We start from the raw sequence: 10,945 nt of genomic DNA, 5'->3' as shown, positions 1-10,945 counted from the left end.
AGGCTTATGGTTAGTGTTAGGGCTAGTTGGTTTAGGGTTAGGGTTAGGGTTATTTGGTTTAGGGTTAGGTTTAGGGTCAGGGTTAGGGTTAGGGTTAGGGTTATTTGGGCTAGGGTTAGGGTTAGGGTTAGGGTTAGGGTTAGGGTTAGGGTTAGTTCGGTTAGAGTTATGGTTAGGGTTATTTTGGTAAAGGTTAGGCTTATGGTTAGTGTTAGGGCTAGTTGGTTTAGGGTTAGGGTTAGGGTTATTTGGTTTAGGGTTAGGTTTAGGGTCAGGGTTAGGGTTAGGGTTAGGGTTATTTGGGCTAGGGTTAGGGTTAGGGTTAGGGTTAGGGTTAGGGTTAGGGTTAGGGTTATGGTTAGTTGGGTTTGGGTTATGGTTAGGGTTATTTTGGTAAAGGTTAGGCTTATGGTTAGTGTTAGGGCTAGTTGGTTTAGGGTTAGGGTTAGGGTTATTTGGTTTAGGGTTAGGTTTAGGGTCAGGGTTAGGGTTAGGGTTAGGGTTATTTGGGCTAGGGTTAGGGTTAGGGTTAGGGTTAGGGTTAGGGTTATGGTTAGTTGGGTTTGGGTTATGGTTAGGGTTATTTTGGTAAAGGTTAGGCTTATGGTTAGTGTTAGGGCTAGTTGGTTTAGGGTTAGGGTTAGGGTTATTTGGTTTAGGGTTAGGTGTAGGGTCAGGGTTAGGGTTAGGGTTATTTGGGCTAGGGTTAGGGTTAGGGTTAGGGTTAGGGTTAGGGTTATGGTTAGTTGGGTTTGGGTTATGGTTAGGGTTATTTTGGTAAAGCTTAGGCTTATGGTTAGTGTTAGGGCTAGTTGGTTTAGGGTTAGGGTTAGGGGTATTTGGTTTAGGGTTAGGTTTAGGGTCAGGGTTAGGGTTAGGGTTAGGGTTATTTGGGCTAGGGTTAGGGTTAGGGTTAGGGTTAGGGTTAGGGTTAGTTGGGTTAGGGTTAGGGTTAGGGTTAGGGTTAGGGTTAGGGTTAGGGTTATGGTTAGTTGGGTTTGGGTTATGGTTAGGGTTATTTTGGTAAAGGTTAGGCTTATGGTTAATGTTAGGGCTAGTTGGTTTAGGGTTAGGGTTAGGGTTATTTGGTTTAGGGTTAGGTTTAGGGTCAGGGTTAGGGTTAGGGTTAGGGTTATTTGGGCTAGGGTTAGGGTTAGGGTTAGGGTTAAGGTTATGGTTAGTTGGGTTTGGGTTATGGTTAGGGTTATTTTGGTAAAGGTTAGGCTTATGGTTAGTGTTAGGGCTAGTTGGTTTAGGGTTAGGGTTAGGGTTATTTGGTTTAGGGTTAGGTTTAGGGTCAGGGTTAGGGTTAGGGTTAGGGTTATTTGGGCTAGGGTTAGGGTTAGGGTTAGGGTTAGGGTTAGGGTTAGGGTTAGGGTTATGGTTAGTTGGGTTTGGGTTATGGTTAGGGTTATTTTGGTAAAGGTTAGGCTTATGGTTAGTGTTAGGGCTAGTTGGTTTAGGGTTAGGGTTAGGGTTATTTGGTTTAGGGTTAGGTTTAGGGTCAGGGTTAGGGTTAGGGTTAGGGTTATTTGGGCTAGGGTTAGGGTTATGGTTAGGGTTAGGGTTAGGGTTAGGGTTAGGGTTATGGTTAGTTGGGTTTGGGTTATGGTTAGGGTTATTTTGGTAAAGGTTAGGCTTATGGTTAGTGTTAGGGCTAGTTGGTTTAGGGTTAGGGTTAGGGTTATTTGGTTTAGGGTTAGGTTTAGGGTCAGGGTTAGGGTTAGGGTTAGGGTTATTTGGGCTAGGGTTAGGGTTAGGGTTAGGGTTAGGGTTAGGGTTAGGGTTAGGGTTATGGTTAGTTGGGTTTGGGTTATGGTTAGGGTTATTTTGCTAAAGGTTAGGCTTATGGTTAGTGTTAGGGCTAGTTGGTTTAGGGTTAGGGTTAGGGTTATTTGGTTTAGGGTTAGGTTTAGGGTCAGGGTTAGGGTTAGGGTTAGGGTTATTTGGGCTAGGGTTAGGGTTAGGGTTAGGGTTAGGGTTAGGGTAAGGTTTAGGGTTATGGTTAGTTGTGTTTGGGTTATGGTTAGGGTTATTTTGGTAAAGGTTAGGCTTATGGTTAGTGTTAAGGCTAGTTGGTTTGGGGTTAGGGTTAGGGTTATTTGGTTTAGGGTTAGGTTTAGGCTCAGGGTTAGGGTTAAGGTTAGGGTTATTTGGGCTAGGGTTAGGGTTAGGGTTAGGGTTAGGGTTATGGTTAGTTGGGTTTGGGTTATGGTTAGGGTTATTTTGGTAAAGGTTAGGCTTATGGTTAGTGTTAGGGCTAGTTGGTTTAGGGTTAGGGTTAGGGTTATTTGGTTTAGGGTTAGGTTTAGGGTCAGGGTTAGGGTTAGGGTTAGGGTTATTTGGGCTAGGGTTAGGGTTAGGGTTAGGGTTAGGGTTATGGTTAGTTGGGTTTGGGTTATGGTTAGGGTTATTTTGGTAAAGGTTAGGCTTATGGTTAGTGTTAGGGCTAGTTGGTTTAGGGTTAGGGTTAGGGTTATTTGGTTTAGGGTTAGGTTTAGGGTCAGGGTTAGGGTTAGGGTTAGGGTTATTTGGGCTAGGGTTAGGGTTAGGGTTAGGGTTAGGGTTAGGGTTAGGGTTAGGGTTAGGGTTAGGGTTAGTTGGGTTTGGGTTATGGTTAGGGTTATTTTGGTAAAGGTTAGGCTTATGGTTAGTGTTAAGGCTAGTTGGTTTGGGGTTAGGGTTAGGGTTATTTGGTTTAGGGTTAGGTTTAGGGTCAGGGTTAGGGTTAGGGTTAGGGTTATATGGGCTAGGGTTAGGGTTAGGGTTAGGGTTAGGGTTAGGGTTATGGTTAGTTGGGTTTGGGTTATGGTTAGGGTTATTTTGGTAAAGGTTAGGCTTATGGTTAGTGTTAGGGCTAGTTGGTTTAGGGTTAGGGTTAGGGTTATTTGATTTAGGGTTAGGTTTAGGGTCAGGGTTAGGGTTAGGGTTAGGGTTATTTGGGCTAGGGTTAGGGTTAGGGTTAGGGTTAGGGTTAGGGTTATGGTTAGTTGGGTTAGGGTTATGGTTAGGGTTATTTTGGTAAAGGTTAGGCTTATGGTTAGTGTTAGGGCTAGTTGGTTTAGGGTTAGGGTTAGGGTTATTTGGTTTAGGGTTAGGTTTAGGGTCAGGGTTAGGGTTAGGGTTAGGGTTATTTGGGCTAGGGTTAGGGTTAGGGTTAGGGTTAGGGTTAGGGTTAGGGTTAGGTTTAGGGTTATGGTTAGTTGGGTTTGGGTTATGGTTAGGGTTATTTTGGTAAAGGTTAGGCTTATGGTTAGTGTTAGGGCTAGTTGGTTTAGGGTTAGGGTTAGGGGTATTTGGTTTAGGTTTAGGTTTAGGGTCAGGTTTAGGGTTAGGGTTAGGGTTATTTGGGCTAGGGTTAGGGTTAGGGTTAGTTGGGTTAGGGTTATGGTTAGGGTTATTTTGGTAAAGGTTAGGCTTATGGTTAGTGTTAGGGCTAGTTGGTTTAGGGTTAGGGTTAGGGTTATTTGGTTTAGGGTTAGGTTTAGGGTCAGGGTTAGGGTTAGGGTTAGGGTTATTTGGGCTAGGGTTAGGGTTAGGGTTAGGGTTAGGGTTAGGGTTAGGGTTAGTTCGGTTAGAGTTATGGTTAGGGTTATTTTGGTAAAGGTTAGGCTTATGGTTAGTGTTAGGGCTAGTTGGTTTAGGGTTAGGGTTAGGGTTATTTGGTTTAGGGTTAGGTTTAGGGTCAGGGTTAGGGTTAGGGTTAGGGTTATTTGGGCTAGGGTTAGGGTTAGGGTTAGGGTTAGGGTTAGGGTTAGGGTTAGGGTTATGGTTAGTTGGGTTTGGGTTATGGTTAGGGTTATTTTGGTAAAGGTTAGGCTTATGGTTAGTGTTAGGGCTAGTTGGTTTAGGGTTAGGGTTAGGGTTATTTGGTTTAGGGTTAGGTTTAGGGTCAGGGTTAGGGTTAGGGTTAGGGTTATTTGGGCTAGGGTTAGGGTTAGGGTTAGGGTTAGGGTTAGGGTTATGGTTAGTTGGGTTTGGGTTATGGTTAGGGTTATTTTGCTAAAGGTTAGGCTTATGGTTAGTGTTAGGGCTAGTTGGTTTAGGGTTAGGGTTAGGGTTATTTGGTTTAGGGTTAGGTGTAGGGTCAGGGTTAGGGTTAGGGTTATTTGGGCTAGGGTTAGGGTTAGGGTTAGGGTTAGGGTTAGGGTTATGGTTAGTTGGGTTTGGGTTATGGTTAGGGTTATTTTGGTAAAGCTTAGGCTTATGGTTAGTGTTAGGGCTAGTTGGTTTAGGGTTAGGGTTAGGGGTATTTGGTTTAGGGTTAGGTTTAGGGTCAGGATTAGGGTTAGGGTTAGGGTTATTTGGGCTAGGGTTAGGGTTAGGGTTAGGGTTAGGGTTAGGGTTAGGGTTAGTTGGGTTAGGGTTAGGGTTAGGGTTAGGGTTAGGGTTAGGGTTAGGGTTATGGTTAGTTGGGTTTGGGTTATGGTTAGGGTTATTTTGGTAAAGGTTAGGCTTATGGTTAATGTTAGGGCTAGTTGGTTTAGGGTTAGGGTTAGGGTTATTTGGTTTAGGGTTAGGTTTAGGGTCAGGGTTAGGGTTAGGGTTAGGGTTATTTGGGCTAGGGTTAGGGTTAGGGTTAGGGTTAAGGTTATGGTTAGTTGGGTTTGGGTTATGGTTAGGGTTATTTTGGTAAAGGTTAGGCTTATGGTTAGTGTTAGGGCTAGTTGGTTTAGGGTTAGGGTTAGGGTTATTTGGTTTAGGGTTAGGTTTAGGGTCAGGGTTAGGGTTAGGGTTAGGGTTATTTGGGCTAGGGTTAGGGTTAGGGTTAGGGTTAGGGTTAGGGTTAGGGTTATGGTTAGTTGGGTTTGGGTTATGGTTAGGGTTATTTTGGTAAAGGTTAGGCTTATGGTTAGTGTTAGGGCTAGTTGGTTTAGGGTTAGGGTTAGGGTTATTTGGTTTAGGGTTAGGTTTAGGGTCAGGGTTAGGGTTAGGGTTAGGGTTATTTGGGCTAGGGTTAGGGTTATGGTTAGGGTTAGGGTTAGGGTTAGGGTTAGGGTTATGGTTAGTTGGGTTTGGGTTATGGTTAGGGTTATTTTGGTAAAGGTTAGGCTTATGGTTAGTGTTAGGGCTAGTTGGTTTAGGGTTAGGGTTAGGGTTATTTGGTTTAGGGTTAGGTTTAGGGTCAGGGTTAGGGTTAGGGTTAGGGTTATTTGGGCTAGGGTTAGGGTTAGGGTTAGGGTTAGGGTTAGGGTTAGGGTTAGGGTTATGGTTAGTTGGGTTTGGGTTATGGTTAGGGTTATTTTGCTAAAGGTTAGGCTTATGGTTAGTGTTAGGGCTAGTTGGTTTAGGGTTAGGGTTAGGGTTATTTGGTTTAGGGTTAGGTTTAGGGTCAGGGTTAGGGTTAGGGTTAGGGTTATTTGGGCTAGGGTTAGGGTTAGGGTTAGGGTTAGGGTTAGGGTAAGGTTTAGGGTTATGGTTAGTTGGGTTTGGGTTATGGTTAGGGTTATTTTGGTAAAGGTTAGGCTTATGGTTAGTGTTAGGGCTAGTTGGTTTAGGGTTAGGGTTAGGGGTATTTGGTTTAGGTTTAGGTTTAGGGTCAGGCTTAGGGTTAGGGTTAGGGTTAGGGTTAGGGTTAGGGTTAGGGTTAGGGTTAGGGTTAGGGTTAGGGTTAGGGTTAGGGTTAGGGTTAGGGTTAGGGTTAGGGTTATGGTTAGTTGGGTTTGGGTTATGGTTAGGGTTATTTTGGTAAAGCTTAGGCTTATGGTTAGTGTTAGGGCTAGTTGGTTTAGGGTTAGGGTTAGGGGTATTTGGTTTAGGTTTAGGTTTAGGGTCAGGATTAGGGTTAGGGTTAGGGTTATTTGGGCTAGGGTTAGGGTTAGGGTTAGGGTTAGGGTTAGGGTTAGGGTTAGTTGGGTTAGGGTTAGGGTTAGGGTTAGGGTTAGGGTTAGGGTTAGGGTTAGGGTTAGGGTTAGGGTTAGGGTTAGGGTTAGGGTTAGGGTTAGGGTTAGGGTTAGGGTTAGGGTTATGGTTAGTTGGGTTTGGGTTATGGTTAGGGTTATTTTGGTAAAGGTTAGGCTTATGGTTAATGTTAGGGCTAGTTGGTTTAGGGTTAGGGTTAGGGTTATTTGGTTTAGGGTTAGGTTTAGGGTCAGGGTTAGGGTTAGGGTTAGGGTTATTTGGGCTAGGGTTAGGGTTAGGGTTAGGGTTAGGGTTAGGGTTATGGTTAGTTGGGTTTGGGTTATGGTTAGGGTTATTTTGGTAAAGGTTAGGCTTATGGTTAGTGTTAGGGCTAGTTGGTTTAGGGTTAGGGTTAGGGTTATTTGGTTTAGGGTTAGGTTTAGGGTCAGGGTTAGGGTTAGGGTTAGGGTTATTTGGGCTAGGGTTAGGGTTAGGGTTAGGGTTAGGGTTAGGGTTAGGGTTATGGTTAGTTGGGTTTGGGTTATGGTTAGGGTTATTTTGGTAAAGGTTAGGCTTATGGTTAGTGTTAGGGCTAGTTGGTTTAGGGTTAGGGTTAGGGTTATTTGGTTTAGGGTTAGGTTTAGGGTCAGGGTTAGGGTTAGGGTTAGGGTTATTTGGGCTAGGGTTAGGGTTATGGTTAGGGTTAGGGTTAGGGTTAGGGTTAGGGTTAGGGTTAGGGTTAGGGTTATGGTTAGTTGGGTTTGGGTTATGGTTAGGGTTATTTTGGTAAAGGTTAGGCTTATGGTTAGTGTTAGGGCTAGTTGGTTTAGGGTTAGGGTTAGGGTTATTTGGTTTAGGGTTAGGTTTAGGGTCAGGGTTAGGGTTAGGGTTAGGGTTATTTGGGCTAGGGTTAGGGTTAGGGTTAGGGTTAGGGTTAGGGTTAGGGTTATGGTTAGTTGGGTTTGGGTTATGGTTAGGGTTATTTTGGTAAAGGTTAGGCTTATGGTTAGTGTTAGGGCTAGTTGGTTTAGGGTTAGGGTTAGGGTTATTTGGTTTAGGGTTAGGTTTAGGGTCAGGGTTAGGGTTAGGGTTAGGGTTATTTGGGCTAGGGTTAGGGTTAGGGTTAGGGTTAGGGTTAGGGTTATGGTTAGTTGGGTTTGGGTTATGGTTAGGGTTATTTTGCTAAAGGTTAGGCTTATGGTTAGTGTTAGGGCTAGTTGGTTTAGGGTTAGGGTTAGGGTTATTTGGTTTAGGGTTAGGTTTAGGGTCAGGGTTAGGGTTAGGGTTAGGGTTATTTGGGCTAGGGTTAGGGTTAGGGTTAGGGTTAGGGTAAGGTTTAGGGTTATGGTTAGTTGGGTTTGGGTTATGGTTAGGGTTATTTTGGTAAAGGTTAGGCTTATGGTTAGTGTTAGGGCTAGTTGGTTTAGGGTTAGGGTTAGGGTTAGGGTTAGGGTTAGGGTTAGGGTTAGGGTTAGGGTTAGGGTTAGCGTTAGGGTTAGGGTTTGGGTTAGGGTTAGGGTTAGGGTTAGGGTTAGGGTTAGGGTTAGGGTTAGGGTTAGGGTTAGGGTTAGGGTTAGGGTTAGGGTTAGGGTTAGTTGGGTTTGGGTTATGGTTAGGGTTATTTTGGTAAAGGTTAGGCTTATGGTTAGTGTTAGGGCTAGTTGGTTTAGGGTTAGGGTTAGGGTTATTTGGTTTAGGGTTAGGTTTAGGGTCAGGGTTAGGGTTAGGGTTAGGGTTATTTGGGCTAGGGTTAGGGTTAGGGTTAGGGTTAGGGTTATGGTTAGTTGGGTTTGGGTTATGGTTAGGGTTATTTTGGTAAAGGTTAGGCTTATGGTTAGTGTTAGGGCTAGTTGGTTTAGGGTTAGGGTTAGGGTTATTTGGTTTAGGGTTAGGTTTAGGGTCAGGGTTAGGGTTAGGGTTAGGGTTATTTGGGCTAGGGTTAGGGTTAGGGTTAGGGTTAGGGTTAGGGTTAGGGTTAGGGTTAGGGTTATGGTTAGTTGGGTTTGGGTTATGGTTAGGGTTATTTTGGTAAAGGTTAGGCTTATGGTTAGTGTTAGGGCTAGTTGGTTTAGGGTTAGGGTTAGGGTTATTTGGTTTAGGGTTAGGTTTAGGGTCAGGGTTAGGGTTAGGGTTAGGGTTATTTGGGCTAGGGTTAGGGTTATGGTTAGGGTTAGGGTTAGGGTTAGGGTTAGGGTTAGGGTTAGGGTTATGGTTAGTTGGGTTTGGGTTATGGTTAGGGTTATTTTGGTAAAGGTTAGGCTTATGGTTAGTGTTAGGGCTAGTTGGTTTAGGGTTAGGGTTAGGGTTATTTGGTTTAGGGTTAGGTTTAGGGTCAGGGTTAGGGTTAGGGTTAGGGTTAGGGTTAGGGTTAGGGTTAGGGTTAGGGTTAGGGTTAGGGTTAGGTTTAGGGTTATGGTTAGTTTGGTTTCGGTTATGGTTAGGGTTATTTTGGTAAAGGTTAGGCTTATGGTTAGTGTTAGGGCTAGTTGGTTTAGGGTTAGGGTTAGGGTTATTTGGTTTAGGGTTAGGTTTAGGGTCAGGGTTAGGGTTAGGGTTAGGGTTATTTGGGCTAGGGTTAGGGTTAGGGTTAGGGTTAGGGTTATGGTTAGTTGGGTTTGGGTTATGGTTAGGGTTATTTTGGTAAAGGTTAGGCTTATGGTTAGTGTTAGGGCTAGTTGGTTTAGGGTTAGGGTTAGGGTTATTTGGTTTAGGGTTAGGTTTAGGGTCAGGGTTAGGGTTAGGGTTAGGGTTATTTGGGCTAGGGTTAGGGTTAGGGTTAGGGTTAGGGTTAGGGTTAGGGTTATGGTTAGTTGGGTTTGGGTTATGGTTAGGGTTATTTTGCTAAAGGTTAGGCTTATGGTTAGTGTTAGGGCTAGTTGGTTTAGGGTTAGGGTTAGGGTTATTTGGTTTAGGGTTAGGTTTAGGGTCAGGGTTAGGGTTAGGGTTAGGGTTATTTGGGCTAGGGTTAGGGTTATGGTTATGGTTAGGGTTAGGGTTAGGGTTAGGGTTATGGTTAGTTGGGTTTGGGTTATGGTTAGGGTTATTTTGGTAAAGGTTAGGCTTATGGTTAGTGTTAGGGCTAGTTGGTTTAGGGTTAGGGTTAGGGTTATTTGGTTTAGGGTTAGGTTTAGGGTCAGGGTTAGGGTTAGGGTTAGGGTTATTTGGGCTAGGGTTAGGGTTAGGGTTAGGGTTAGGGTTAGGGTTAGGGTTAGGGTTATGGTTAGTTGGGTTTGGGTTATGGTTAGGGTTATTTTGGTAAAGGTTAGGCTTATGGTTAGTGTTAGGGCTAGTTGGTTTAGGGTTAGGGTTAGGGTTATTTGGTTTAGGGTTAGGTTTAGGGTCAGGGTTAGGGTTAGGGTTAGGGTTATTTGGGCTAGGGTTAGGGTTAGGGTTAGGGTTAGGGTTAGGGTTAGGGTTATGGTTAGTTGGGTTTGGGTTATGGTTAGGGTTATTTTGCTAAAGGTTAGGCTTATGGTTAGTGTTAGGGCTAGTTGGTTTAGGGTTAGGGTTAGGGTTATTTGGTTTAGGGTTAGGTTTAGGGTCAGGGTTAGGGTTAGGGTTAGGGTTATTTGGGCTAGGGTTAGGGTTAGGGTTAGGGTTAGGGTTAGGGTTAGGGTAAGGTTTAGGGTTATGGTTAGTTGGGTTTGGGTTATGGTTAGGGTTATTTTGGTAAAGGTTAGGCTTATGGTTAGTGTTAGGGCTAGTTGGTTTAGGGTTAGGGTTAGGGGTATTTGGTTTAGGTTTAGGTTTAGGGTCAGGCTTAGGGTTAGGGTTAGGGTTAGGGTTAGGGTTAGGGTTAGGGTTAGGGTTAGGGTTAGGGTTAGGGTTAGGGTTATGGTTAGTTGGGTTTGGGTTATGGTTAGGGTTATTTTGGTAAAGCTTAGGCTTATGGTTAGTGTTAGGGCTAGTTGGTTTAGGGTTAGGGTTAGGGGTATTTGGTTTAGGTTTAGGTTTAGGGTCAGGATTAGGGTTAGGGTTAGGGTTATTTGGGCTAGGGTTAGGGTTAGGGTTAGGGTTAGGGTTAGGGTTAGGGTTAGTTGGGTTAGGGTTAGGGTTAGGGTTAGGGTTAGGGTTAGGGTTAGGGTTATGGTTAGTTGGGTTTGGGTTATGGTTAGGGTTATTTTGGTAAAGGTTAGGCTTATGGTTAATGTTAGGGCTAGTTGGTTTAGGGTTAGGGTTAGGGTTATTTGGTTTAGGGTTAGGTTTAGGGTCAGGGTTAGGGTTAGGGTTAGGGTTATTTGGGCTAGGGTTAGGGTTAGGGTTAGGGTTAGGGTTAGGGTTATGGTTAGTTGGGTTTGGGTTATGGTTAGGGTTATTTTGGTAAAGGTTAGGCTTATGGTTAGTGTTAGGGCTAGTTGGTTTAGGGTTAGGGTTAGGGTTATTTGGTTTAGGGTTAGGTTTAGGGTCAGGGTTAGGGTTAGGGTTAGGGTTATTTGGGCTAGGGTTAGGGTTAGGGTTAGGGTTAGGGTTAGGGTTAGGGTTATGGTTAGTTGGGTTTGGGTTATGGTTAGGGTTATTTTGGTAAAGGTTAGGCTTATGGTTAGTGTTAGGGCTAGTTGGTTTAGGGTTAGGGTTAGGGTTATTTGGTTTAGGGTTAGGTTTAGGGTCAGGGTTAGGGTTAGGGTTAGGGTTATTTGGGCTAGGGTTAGGGTTATGGTTAGGGTTAGGGTTAGGGTTAGGGTTAGGGTTAGGGTTAGGGTTAGGGTTAGGGTTATGGTTAGTTGGGTTTGGGTTATGGTTAGGGTTATTTTGGTAAAGGTTAGGCTTATGGTTAGTGTTAGGGCTAGTTGGTTTAGGGTTAGGGTTAGGGTTATTTGGTTTAGGGTTAGGTTTAGGGTCAGGGTTAGGGTTAGGGTTAGGGTTATTTGGGCTAGGGTTAGGGTTAGGGTTAGGGTTAGGGTTAGGGTTAGGGTTATGGTTAGTTGGGTTTGGGTTATGGTTAGGGTTATTTTGGTAAAGGTTAGGCTTATGGTTAGTGTTAGGGCTAGTTGGTTTAGGGTTAGGGTTAGGGTTATTTGGTTTAGGGTTAGGTTTAGGGTCAGGGTTAGGGTTAGGGTTAGGGTTATTTGGGCTAGGGTTAGGGTTAGGGTTAGGGTTAGGGTTA

The sequence above is a fragment of the Sturnus vulgaris genome, unplaced genomic scaffold (assembly GCF_052056855.1).
Source record: "Sturnus vulgaris isolate bStuVul1 unplaced genomic scaffold, bStuVul1.hap1 Scaffold_355, whole genome shotgun sequence".
Taxonomy (NCBI): Eukaryota; Metazoa; Chordata; class Aves; order Passeriformes; family Sturnidae; genus Sturnus; species Sturnus vulgaris.
This window is presented reverse-complemented; position numbering follows the sequence as displayed.